General features: G+C 48.7%; 1 non-coding gene across 1 annotated transcript; it reads right to left on the reverse strand.

The window, feature by feature from the left end:
* Positions 1–776: 776 nt before the first annotated feature.
* Trnav-cac (transfer RNA valine (anticodon CAC)) lies at positions 777–848 on the reverse strand. Its single transcript has one exon. It is a non-coding gene; the product is annotated as a tRNA-Val (tRNA).
* Between the last annotated feature and the right edge of the window lie 12,632 nt (positions 849–13,480).

The raw sequence follows: 13,480 nt of genomic DNA on the forward strand, positions 1-13,480 counted from the left end.
GAAGTCATAAATGAGCTTAAAGGTCATCTGCTTTGGCTTGTTTGTTTTACACTTGAAGAGAAGAGTCCCTGAGAGGTTGGATGATTTTCCTAAAAATATTCCATTCTTTTGAGAAGTTGCCAGGCTTGGATCACTAACTTCCAACCCAGAGTACAGAATCATTTTCCCTGGTAAGAAGGAAAACCTCTCAGTGGTTTAGTGTTGGGCCCACTATTGCAGATGTGGCAGAGTTGAAAGTTAAGGATTTAACTCTCAACTGCAAGTTAAGGATTTCTAATGTGCTGGCGTATCAAGCATGGTGGTAACCAAGAGGTGGGTGGCATCTGGACCATGGACCAGAATCTGCACAAGCCTGCAGTTGGTGTAGTACTAAGAAGTGGCCACACGATGTCACCAGAAGCCAGTATTTGAAAATTGGTCAACTAGCCATCCCTGTCTACCCTGCTTTTCAGTTTCTACTTAGCAGAAAGAAAATTTTACTGAAATTCTGAGCTACCTCCATAGGTAACAAGAGAAGGAAACTAATGAGCAGGTTCTCCAAATAGTTTTGGAGTAGACCAGCACTGACCAATGGAAAGATACTGTGAGTCCTAAATGCCAGCCAAATATGTAGTTTCCAATTTCTAATAGCTACATTAAAAGAAAAGAAAATGAAACACAAAATTAATTCTAATAATGCATTCTATTTAACTCTACATAGCCAGAATATGATTATGGAAACATATAATCAAACATAAAATATTAATGAAATACATTGGAATTTTTTTTTCTTTTTTTGGTGGTACAGGGGATTGAACCCAGGGCCTTGTGCATGTGAGGCAAGAACTCTACCAACTGAGCTATACCCCAGCCCCTATGTTGGAATTTTTTTCTTGCTAAGTCTTTGAAGTCTGTGGGGTGTGTGTGTGTGTGTGTGTGTGTATGTGTGTGTGTGTGGTAGATATTGACTTTGGGATTACAGGCCACTTGCCCAGCTGATGTGTTTTCTGCTAATAATATCTCAGCTCACACCAGCCACATCTCCAGGGCTCAATAGCCACAAGGGGCAAGGGGCCATCATACTTGGGGGGAGCAGCCACAGAGTCACATCTATCATCTCTTGAGAGGCAGTTTCCGTATAGTATGATATAAAGATCCAGGAGCATTTATTCTAAATGCAATGATGAATTTTCAGATACCACTAAGATAGCCTGGACTCTCCAACTTCTTTCCTACCTGTTGGAAAATTCCACCATCTGCTCCTTTCAGGTTTCATATCTCTATGTGTGACATATTGTTCACTCTCCTTTCAACCCACAGGCTAGAAAGCTGAATCTGAGGTGATTGAGGGACGTGGGCTAGCGGGTGTTTTCTCCATGAGAAAAAGCACAGGCCACAAGGGCAGAGGATCGATTTCTCTGGCTCCCCAGACACTAGCCCCAATTACCTTCCCCAGCTCCACATTGAGAAAACTCAGGCCAGCCCAGTTGGCCAGTCCTTTCGGCAAAATGTCTGTCTTGGGAGAGGTGCTAGAGAAAGGCCAGCCATCTGGTTCTGCAGACCTTGGTCTGCTCATGGCTTTCACCAGCCAGGACCCAGCTCAGCCATCCACCCTGGGAAGATTCCTCTCCTCCAGATAAGCTGAAACGGTATCCATTGGACAGGAAGAGTATCGGCTCCGCTCTTCCCACTGCAGGATTGGGAAGGATTTCAGGCTGGTGGTTTCTCTGGGCCTTTGACCCATTTTACTGTAAGGATTCCCTCTCCCCCAGGCTATTGTGGGTCCTGATAACATGCTATTATCCAAAGGAAATGCTGAGCATTTCAGATCCTACTAGTGCCCAAGAGCCTGCAGTGTGGAAATGCTGGCATTTATGAAGAGATAGTTTTTCAATGTTTGGCACTGCAATGACACCCATGGAGGGGGAAAGGGCTGGCTAATGTCTGAGAGAAGCCTTGCTGCCTGAATACAGTGTTTTTAAAATTAGCCAGAATGCCAGGTGTGGTGGTGCAGGTCTGTAATCCCAATGGCTGGGGAGGCTGAGGCAGGAGGATTGCAAGTTCAAAGCCAGCCTTGGAAACTTAAGGAGACCCTGTCTCAAAATTTAAAAAGTGAAGGTTTGGGGATGTGACTCGGTTATTAAGCACCCTTGGGTTCAATCCTCAGTATCAATAACCAATCAACCTATCAGTCAAATTAACCAAAATTATTTTTTCAATTAACCAAAGTTATTAAACAAAATTCTCTGTACCCATACCCCATGGCAAACAGTGGCTGGTGTAGAACTGCCATTATCAAATAAAGACTGGGAGTGGTCTGAGAGTCCTGGGGTTGAAAAACATCAATAAAGCAAGTGGAACTACTGCTCAAGGCCCCCCTGACAGCTTGAGCCTGTCCCTTCTCCATCATTACAATGGTCCTCTCATGCCTTACATCTTCTCCTTACATCTTTCCCTTGATTTAGCACCTGGTCCCTCTCCATGCCCACTCCAACCCTCAGTCCCTTACCACCAACTTCAGGAAACCAATATGAAAAAAAAAATGTTTTTAAAGTTTCTCTGTGAAATTGATAGAAAACAGAGTGCAGTCCAGTGAACCATTATCTTCATGAAAACAAAAAGACAGACAGAAATTGTTGCCAAAACCTTATCTTCATTATCACATGGATCTCACTGATCTGGAAACAAATTCTTCATAATGTACTAAAAACTTGGGATGAAGCTGCATAAAACAACGATAAGAGCAAAACAAAAATTAAAAAGTTACAAAAGTGAAGCAAGCATGTTAATTCTCCCATTTTCTTCCAAAGTCTCCCAGTGCCCTGGTCCCATTCACATAAGATGATAACTGGGCTACAGCCTCAACCAGGAAATAAGCCAGGGATGTGGAAAGGACATTATGGTTCACTGGCCCATTGTCCTGCATGTGTAGCTATGCAATCTCCATGAAACCACCTGTACACCTGTGAGGTTGCCTGGGAGGCTCAGAATGTTTCTGAAGGAAAGGAGTTAATGAGTTGCAGAGTGCACGCACGTGTGAACTTTCCCCTTATCTGAAGAACAAGCAGGTAGGAGGCGTGTCAGAAAGGACACTGCCCTGCAAGTCTGTCCCTGTCCATCACCAACTAGCAGTGTGTGCTTTAATACACCAGGCACCTCTCTGTTGCAAGGCTTTCCCGGAAAGCTGGTCAGGAGGCAGGATGAGCCCAAGTTTCTCATCATACACAAGAAATGAAAATCAAAGCCTATATTTGGGCAGAAGTGAAATGGCAAACTGCAAAATTCCTTTCAACTGTGCAGGCATGGTGTGTGTGTGTGTGTGTGTGTGTGCACACCTGCTGTCCGTGTCTGACTTCATAACCCTCCAGCCAAAGTACAGCCATAAAAACTCACATGCTCTAAACCCCAAAGCCTAATGCCACCACTTTTTTTTAATTTTTATTTTTTAGTTGTAGTGGGTACAATATCTTTATTTACTTATTTTTATGTGATGCTGAGGATCAAACCCAGTGCCTCACACGTGCAAGGCAAGTGCTCTACCCAGTGAGCTACAGCCCCAGTCAATTCTTATTTGGATGTTTTTAAGAAAAGAATTACTGGGAAAACCACCTGTTTCTGTATGACACCTTTAAAAAGTGTCATTTTTGTTTTTTTTTAAATTTTTTTAATGCAGTAAGTAGTTGGATTTGATATTTTATAATGTATACACACTTTAAAACATCATGCTGTACCCCATAAATGTACAATTATTATTTGTCAGTTAATGAATTATTTTTTTAAAGTTCAGAAGCAGAAGTGAACTTTCATGTAATAAAAGAAATCCTCACTAACCAAAAATAATACAAGAGCAAAATAAGCTGAAACAGAACTGCCACTGTCTAGAGACATATGCCCAACTCGGTGACTAAGGATTTGTGCTTTAATAGCTGCAACGGCATGGGAGATGAGGCTTGGGACAGTGCAAGGTGAAGAGTTGAAAGTGAGACTCCTACGCTCTCTCCCAACAGGAATTACTCTAAATGCAAGAATCCATACAAAAACTGTCATTTTTGAAGGCAAGGTGCTTTTGAGTTATTGATACTTACCTTAAGTCAAACAAAGCATTTTATTTCTCAAAGATGAATGTAGATAAGAATTTACTGTTTTGAGTGTAACTTTTTAACTTTTAATAATAACAACAAAAAGAAATCATAACAATAATCAGCCATACTCTTCTCAAATGGGGAGGGAAATGTTATCCCACAGCAATAAAAATGCACTCTGGAAACAAATTGGAGGAGACAAAATTTGTCTTTCTTTTCCAAGTCACTAAGAAATGAAGTTAACCCAAGTTCAAGGGTAAAAAGTGTCATTAAAACATATAGGTGACTCTATAAAACCCCAAAAGGCCCAGAGACTTCTGGGTGGAAAGTCCCAAAAGCCTCAATGGTGAGTCACTGTAATTTGTTGCCCTCAAATCCTCCACTGGCTTTGGCAAACATCAGGACCCTGAATCTCTGGAGTCCAACAGTGGTAAGGGAGGTCCAGAGAGAGGATGGGCAGGCAGGATGGGCGGGGCTGGGGTGGGGGGACTGTCTCATAAGGAAACTCTGAAGTCCTGAGGAAGGCCTGGTGTTTCACTAAACCAGAAAAATGTTAAGGGAAGATGGGTGAAGCCTTGCTTCTTCCATCAAGAGTTCAGAGATAGAGGAGAGGAAGGGGAACCGGCCTGTAGAACATCCTTGTCTTTAAATATGGAGGGGGAGCTCACAGAGGGCATACGGTGATTCCTTAGCCAAGTCATGAAGAACAGAAGGCTCACAGGTCAGCCATGATGTGGATGTGGATGAAGCCGCTGGACACGCTCTGAGAAAGATGAATCCCAGGCAATAGACAGCCACACCTTAAGAGTCACCTGGGCAGGGAGGATGGACTGGGGCAGAGCTAGATTGTCCTGTCCATGACTTCTGCCAGACCATGATCCCCCCTCTCTGAAACCACTCTTTAGAGCCTTTCTTCACTTCATGCAGGACTGATATTACAGGCAGAGTTCATAATCTAGGGTAGTAAAGAGCACCCACAGCTTCTTCTGGGCCTTCCAGTTAAACCGTGCATCTCAGTAGGGTGAGTGGGCATAGAGTGAAGGGCAGAAATCTTTGGCAGGTTAAAGAGCTCCATGCTTTATCACCATGCACCACATGCCACGGGCTGCTCTTTGCTCCTTTGGCTGACCAACAATTTGACAGTAACCTTCTAAGAGCACAGAAAATAAAGTGGAAGTACCCCTATCCCACTTCCTGTCAAATAGGCAGAAGGGGAGGTTTGGGCATCCAAATAAATAGATTGGAGCTGAACAATGTGACCACCTGATAGGCTTTGAAACCCCCATCTTGATCAAGCAACTGGGGCTGGGTAAACTTAACCAGATCAATTGCCACTGGCTATTTAACACAACCTATTTGCCACTTTCCCTGAGTGGCAATGTCATTTGATCCCCACCCACAATGTCATTTGATCCCCACCACCATCCTATGCTGCATGTATTATTCTGGCTGTATAGGGGATGGCCTCAGGTATTAGGAACTTGTGTAAGGACTCCCAGCCAGGATTCAATCTGTGCTGCCTCCAAAGGGATGGGGGCGTAACCTGAAGAACTTACCTTCCTCGTGGCCATTCAGAGCTCACACTCAGCTCAGTGGCAGAAAGGGTGGGTGTTCCTAGGGCTCCTCCTAGACAGGTAGCACATTTGGGATCAACGCTGGGCTGTCTGGGAATGTGCTTCCTGGAACATAATTACCACCATCAAGATTATTATTAGCATTAGGCATTTACATGACACTTAATGTTTCCAAAGCATTGTACTGCCGTTTAATTAGTTTTTCCTTGCAACATTCCTGTCGAGTCCACACTTGATAGCTGGAGAAACTGACAGGGGAAGAGATAAATGGAAAAGGGTGATGGAGGAGGGTGAGGTACCCACACAGACTCTTGGCTTTCATTATCCCTGGTGACCCAGCCAAGATAAATCACCTCACCCACTCCTGCAAGTCACCCACTTCCAACCCCGGGGTGGCCCATAGTCAAGGCACCTGTAATTGCCTGGAGTAGAGGAGGGGTGGGAATCTTCCTTGATGTATTTTGGCTCAAGATCCAGACACATTTCAGAAAATGTTTAAGTTCATGTTCTTCCAGAACCGCAAGCCCCCTTACTCTCTTTCCAAATCTTTCTAATTTAAAGCACCCATAAAACCTCAAGGTTGGGATTCCCAAACCTAAGGCAGTCTCTGGTAGAAAGGTGTTAGTATTAAACAAATCCTAATCAGTTCTGCATCTTGCTGGCAATGGGGGCTTCTCCCTCATCCTGAGAGCCCTGGTAGACCCTGAGAAGCCCCAAGTCTTCTCTCTTCTCACTGCAAGGCCTCTGTTTCTGCTTTCTGGTTGAGGGACAAGGGGGGCTGGAAGATATATGGGAGAGAAGAGGGATAGGAACTTGAGAGGCTTAGCTGTGGGTCCCACCATTCAGTCTTTTCCTCTCCACATACCTGCCCTCACCTCCAACAAACCTCCCTCCCACCTCCTTTCCCTCTGCCCAGGTAGTCAGTCCTTTCTCCAGGTTCAGAAGTTATGAAGTCAAAGGAAACTCCATCTGTACTGATTCTGGGGGCTGGTGAAGGTTCCACGGGCTGATGCCCTGTGGGTAACCTAGGGTCAAAGTAGATCTGTGCCTTCTGGAGATGTTGACTTGTGGGCACTTCTGTCCCTCCTGCGGGCTGTATTTTCTTTCCTTCCTACCTTGGCTTCCATTTTCTTTGCAGCCAGCTGAAGCCCAACTCCAAGGCTCCCAGGCAACAAGTGCTCACTCAGTGCCAGGTGGACTGCAAATTACCTGGGAAAGGAGCCACCCCAGGGGGTGACTGCCCCATCAGGGTTGGAAAACTCCCGGTCTTCCTGTTTTGACACACAGGCCTGAAATGAATCCCCCTCCCCCACATATGCCCTCATTCTTGCTTCCTGAGGGGTGAAGCATGACACAGGGAAGCCCAGTCATATCTTCTCTGGGGGATGTGAGCTTCCTAAATACCCCAGTCAGGATACTCTCCTGGTTCCTGGAAGCAAATTTGGAAAAACTGACTTTGGCCATCACCCCTGCAGCCTTGGAGACAAGCCAGGAGCTTGGAGGTGGGACGATGCCCTAGCTCAGGAGCTTGTACCTGGGGGTCTGTCCAGACCAGCAAAGGAAACTGCATCTGTACTGGTTCTGGGGGCTGGTGAAGTTCCCTGCTGCCTGACTCCAGGTGCAGCCAACTGAGCCTGAGTCCACTGCTCTGTCCTACCCGGGGCCATGGAGCTTGGAAATCCAAAGAAAAAAAGGGGCAACAATATCAAGGGGAGGTTTGGCCTCAGGGGCTGCTCCCAGGCCGGCCCTCTCTGACTCACAGAATAGGAAGGTTGTCCCCCCACCCCAACCCTGGCAGACTGAGCTTTGGAATTCCTGATTGCCCAAAGCTGAGCTGGTGGGTGGAAGCTTCCCTGACCCAGGCTAGCAGGCAGCAGGAGGCTAGCCAGATGGGGACAGGACTGGAGGACCTGCAAGTGCTGAGACTGGTGCTGGGTGCAGGAAAGTGTAGCCCTCTCCCCACTCCACTCCCTGCAAGGCCACCTGGATCCTCTTTTGAAAAAAATGGTTTGCAGCTGGATACCTGGGAGCTGTGGATAGCGAATTGTTCAGTTCTCATTTGCTATAAACCTGCCCTTTGGCCAGATTATTCCTCTCGGTCCCTGAGTTTCCAGCTTCCTAAAATGGACAGGAAGTTATATACTGAATAGGTTCCTGAAAAGATCAAACATAGGAACCCATATAAAGCCTTCAGAGCTGTGCCTGGCCCACAGACATATACTGGTTATCACCATCGTGCAAACCTCTTCCAGAAAGGGCGACCCCTAAATTCGCTCTCACTCTCCCTATGTCTATGTCTACCTCCATTTCCACCTTGCATCTCCCCTATGTAGAAGGGCAATATCCGAGTGAAATGTGGAAATGAAATTTAATATAAATCTGCCTGTTGTCCTGTGTCATTTTTCACCGCGGAACTTGGTCTGAGCCACACCAGTTGCAAGTTGGGGCAGAGGTTCGCCCTCGCTTCGCAGCGGCTCTGGAAGGTTCCCGAATTTTCGAGTTTGGGTCAGCACTCCCCAGAGCCCTGGATTCTGGCGTCTTTATCTTGACTCCTCGAATTGGGACTCCGTGGCCTGCCTGAGAAGCCGGCGGCTGGATTCGGAGACAGCCACTTTTCGGTCCTGTAGGAGTGGTGTCTGCGCGGCCACCGCTTCAGCCCACTGCTCCCGCCCCGGGCTCGCCGCGGCCCCGGTGCACCCGCAGGGCTAGGCCGAGGCCTGGGGCCCTGGGTTTCCAGGCCCGTCCCCCTAGCTTACCCGAGCAGCAGACCCCTGCACCGGGAGGCGCATGCCAGGGGCGCCTCGGGAGTCTGGGGGATGGAGTGGAAAGTCGGTAATTCCACCCTTCAGGTCTGAGACTTTGGAAAGAGTTAGTGTTGCAAGTAGGGGGTCACAGTGGGCCATAGAGAACAGGGACCGACAGATCCCCGCGGGCGGGAGGTGGGACTTGGCGCTTGTGATAAATCCTAAGCCCAGCAGAGAAGGTCCCCACAGACCTCTCAGGTCTTGGCTGCTCTCCAGGACAGGGACCCAACCTCTAGTCCCTAGACTTCTGGTCTCTAAAGAGGAATATTAACCCGCATCCAGAAATTTACGTGGGCTCCAGTTCTCTAGAAACCGAAATTCCCTGCCTCCCGGGGAGCATGCAGCCCCAGAAAGATTCCTGAACTCACAGAAAGACAGACCAGAAACAATCCCTCCATCTCAAAAGCAAAGGGTCCCGGGTTGGATGTGGCAGTTCCTCCCAAGGGGAGATTCTTACTGGAGAGTTTGTGAGGCCTCTTGATAGGGCACCTGATTTAGCCTTGAGCTGTCAACCTGGAGCTAAGGATGAGGACCTTTCAGGGGCTCCAGAGGGGTTTGCCCAACTTGGACATACCCTAACCTTGAGTCCCATACTTTGTAGAACTGAAACCTCCCTTGAGCATCCCAAACGGAAAATTCCATGCTGAGGTTATATGTGATCTCCAGGGACCTCAAACTATTGACAAATATTACCTCCTTCCCTGCTCTGGTTTCAGTACTTTATTAATTTCATGGAAAGTTCAAGAAAAAAGTGACTTGAGGTCTGAGCTATCCTACATGGATCTGCAAGCTTGCCTCTTCTGCCAATCAGACCCTAGCAGGGAGGACTTGGGTCAGGGACAACCACACCTTTTCCTTCCCCTCTGGGCTCAGTCTGTCCTTGGTCTCAATTTCACCTGTAGTCTTTCTTGTTTTTTGGCCCTTTTCATGGTCCTCTCTCTGACGTCAACCGCTGTCTATGACATGTCTTCTTATCTAAGCCTCCTACATTCGCATTCATTGTGTCCCCACCACAGGGATCCTCCCCAATGATATCCACACTTCAAAGTGAACAAAGTTTTCTTGTTTGTCTGATTTATTAAAAAGTTGTAAGTAAATAGACGTGGAATAATTTGAGCCAAGAAACTTTCTGACCCCACTGAAATAAAATTCTCCATTTACAAAACTATTTATACTATCATTGAAGCACCTATACAATAAAAATGTATAAGAGATTAAGATACAAACAGATACAAACGGCACATAAAGGTCCAGGATTTATTAGAGTAGAAACAGAGGATGACAAGACACAGGTGTCTACAAATACTGCTCAGATTCATTGTTAGATTCAAAGTCAAAATTGAAGGGGGCCAATCCAACTCCTTCAGTTAAGCAAACTGAGGCTCAGAGAGAACCAGAGTTCCACCCTAGACCACATAGTAGGGAGCAGGCAGAGGGAACGAGGAAATCTAGTCCCTGACTCCCAACCCAGCACCCATCCCACTGTGTTTTCAGTAATATTCTGCTTTCAGAATAGCACAGCAGTCAACCCCTGAGGGGCTTGTCTCTCCACCTTTTGGGCTCTTTTGAGATAAGAGGATCCGAAGAAGGATCCTTCTTCCGGGAATCCTGTTGTCTCTCAGGTTTCAGGAGTCAATGGTCAGGAAAGAAGCCCTTTGTTACTTTCCCCTGGTCCCTGCCCAGGGCTTTAAACGCAAACCTTCCGCACAGCCTTGCCTACCCGCTGAGCGCCACACCAGTGCGGTTCTCCAAACTGCCGACAGGTGGCGCTTTTCTCTCAGGCAAACCGGGGGGGAATCGGCCAGTGCCGCCCTGACCCTGCTCTCTCTCGACCTTACCCGCCTGCCTAGGGTCATCTTCCTACAAAGTGGAAGGGGTGTGGTGGGGAAGCTCGGGATGGAATGTCGCATGATTTGAAATAAAGTCCCTATAAAACCCCAGTTCCAACTCTTCAGTGTAGAGTAGATCCATACTCCCATCTTTTAAGGGACCTGCAAGTGTCGTGCGCCCGGGGCAGGGCTAGGCCCGCTTGGCCAGGCAAAACACCAGACCCACTAGGTCGCCCCTAGGAGGCGTTATCTCCCCTCAACAAACACGCACCCACTCTCAAGCACGCTCTGGTGCTGCCTTCCCCACCCCCCAATCCTCCGACTCCTTTTATTTTTTTTGTGGGGGAGGGAGGAAAAGGGAAAGAGGCCGCGTTTTCAATTGCGGGAATAATTGTCCGCGAGATGGGTTTCTTAATCTGCTCATCCATTATTGACTTCTCCTCTAATATTTGGCTTTGCCGCTTTCTTTGATCGCTGGAAGATCACATACTTGACTTCTTTGCATAACAATTTTGGGGCGGGCGTCCTTGCCGTAAGAGGAGAGGGACGTGCCTGGAATGACTTTGGGGCGGGTATTCCACCCTCACCCCCGCAGAAAGTGGGACCAACCTTCCCCCTCATTACCCCACTTTTAACTGTACCTGTCACTCCAGGAAAGTTCTAGACGGCGCGGGGCGGGTGGGGGGGGGGCGAAGAGGAAGATGCTAACCTCGTTGGAGGGAGAACCCTGAGTGGGGTACGGGAAAGGATTATGTCTTCCCCTCGCCTTATGCTGCGTTTCCCTCCCCAAGAGGTCGCCTTGCTCTTTCCTCCCCCACACACTGGGAAGAGGATGAACCTTACTTGGGGCTAAATGAAGAGAGTGGAGCCGGCGGCCGGGAGAAGGAGACCGGCATCCCCTGCGGCTTTCACCTGGGATTTAGGCCCAAGGACAACACTAGGAAGTCTATTGCTCCCCAGCCGGGTGTGGCGAGCCCTGAGAGCAGTGGCGGCCTCTATGGGGCCCTGACTTAGTCCCTCCCTTTCTTGGAGTCCCAGTTCCCTCTTCTGGGGAGCGGTCGTTTTGGTCTTCTCTCTCCCCCCACCCCCTGGTCCCTTTGATCTTGACCTTGGCACGCGTTGCCACTCTCCCTTCAATCAGAGCTCAGAGATGCTGAGTTGGCTCCTATTGGAAAACCAAAAAAATCAGTAGCTGGTTTAATCTGGATATAAACTGTTTCCAGCGTAGTTCGATGACTTGCGTGGAAGGGGTTAGGAGCGAAGGGATAGGGTTAGACTTCCAGCAGTGAGTTAGGGCCAGATCTCTAGAGTCCTTATAACTTCACACCCTTCCAAAGCCTCGATCAGAGGGAACTGCTCTCGGTTTCCTAACTGGCACACAAACGGACACGCACACACTGATATGGACATACATAGGCACACCCCGGCGCGATGCCCACGCAGGCACACAAAGATTGGGCACCGAAACACGCTCACAATACTTTCGTGTACACTCAGACACCCATTTGTACACACGCGCACTCACGCGGAGTCTTGCATGCACAGGGTCATGTACAAACACGCACGCGCGGGCCGCACACATGTCCCCCCCAACCGACTCTGCACCGGAGCCAGCAGACAGGGAAGCTGGCCCGGGAAGGCCTCGGCATTGCAGTGACACCCCCACCCCTCACCCTCCGCTCTACTGCAAACCAGTCTGAAGAAAGAGGTGAGACGGGTTGGGGGAAACCGAAGGTCTTCCGCGCCCTTTCCTTCACTCGCTGTCTCAGGGGATTTTCCCTTCCCGGTCTGCTTCACCTCTGGACTAAACTTTTCCTTTCACGTCTCTCAGCCAGTCCCCAGACAACGCTGATCAGGAGCCCAAAGCTTTTCCTGCACCCTCCCGGGGAAGACAGTCTCAAGGATGCAACCCCCAAGGGCGAAAGGGAGAGCGGCACTCTTCATGCTCCTGGGCGGACGGACAGGGCGGCGGGAAGGCACCGGCCTGGAGTCCCGGCGCCGGCGCCGCCGAGAGCTGGGTGTGTGGACTTTTGTCGCCTTTTCATCTGTCAGTGGGAGAAAAGCCCCGACACAATCCCTACCCCTATAGAGGGAAGGAGAAGGAGGATAGTTAATTCTGGGCAAGGAAAAAGAACACGGTTTTGGAACAGCAAGGTTGTTCCCATGCAAAGGACTTGGACGTTGTTTTTCTTCTTCCTCTTCTTCTTTTTTTTTTTTCTCGTTGATTTTTTTTTTTTGTCTCCAACTTTGGAGTGGGGTACGGACCTCCCGGGGAGCATAAGCTGAGCCGAACGAAGGGTGGGGGCTGCAGAACCCGGAAGCCACGCTGGCCCCTCCTCACTCGTTCCCACACTTGCACCCACTGGCGCGCACACGCTTTATGTCAGTGATGTGGACCCCCGAACCGCGCCGAGCCGGATGCAGGCAGGAGGAGCAACTCGGACAGGTGGGGACTGGAGTGGGCGAGGGTTCTTTTGGCCTAGGAGAGCAGCCCCTGGGAATCTTCTGGGAGGGGAGGGAAGGAGAGAGGGAGAAAAACCCAAAAATACAACAGAAAATTGGAGGCTTAGACGCTGAATTAACTCTGGATGACCCACAAGGGGGTGGGGGGGGAGCGGTGGGAAAGGAAGAGTTTAGATTCTGGGTTTGGGATAGGTTTCAGTGTAAGGAGAAAAAACGGGATGTTTGATTAAAGTCAAGAAAAATAAATGGACAAGTCTGTGTAGTCGCTTTGCTTTCGTGAGCCGTGAGATTTAAAACCCTGAGTTCCAGGGCCTGGCTGAAAGGTCTGGGGTCTGTACAGAGGGGCTGGTGGAGGCACCGCTTCCCGTAAGGCGAGCCAAGGGGCCCTGCGTCTAGCCGGAGACATCCCGGCGCAGCCCAAACGCCTCCTGTAAACCAGTGAACAGTGACTAGTCGGATGTTTGCGCTCCTCCGAATCCGGTAATAGTCTTGGCTGGCATTCAGCCCCGCCCAAGGAAGCCAGTACTCCAAGAGAGCCCCTTCCGAATCAATTTACGGAAATTTCCCCGTTTCTCACAGTTAGAAGATATAGTTCATTTCGTCTGAGATAGAGAGAGAGAAAGAGAGAGAGGAGAGAAAAGACAATGTTTCTAGAACAAAAATGTCCGTGCTGTGAATTGCGTCTTCCAATAAGAGGAAGAAAACTCTGGGGAAAGACTGGATTATGGGGGCATAAATCCCAATACTGA

Source organism: Marmota monax, unplaced genomic scaffold, assembly GCF_021218885.2.
Source record: "Marmota monax isolate L192 unplaced genomic scaffold, Marmota_monax_Labrador192_F-V1.1 WCK01_AAM20220418_F8-fsc00121, whole genome shotgun sequence".
In the NCBI taxonomy this organism is placed as follows: domain Eukaryota; kingdom Metazoa; phylum Chordata; class Mammalia; order Rodentia; family Sciuridae; genus Marmota; species Marmota monax.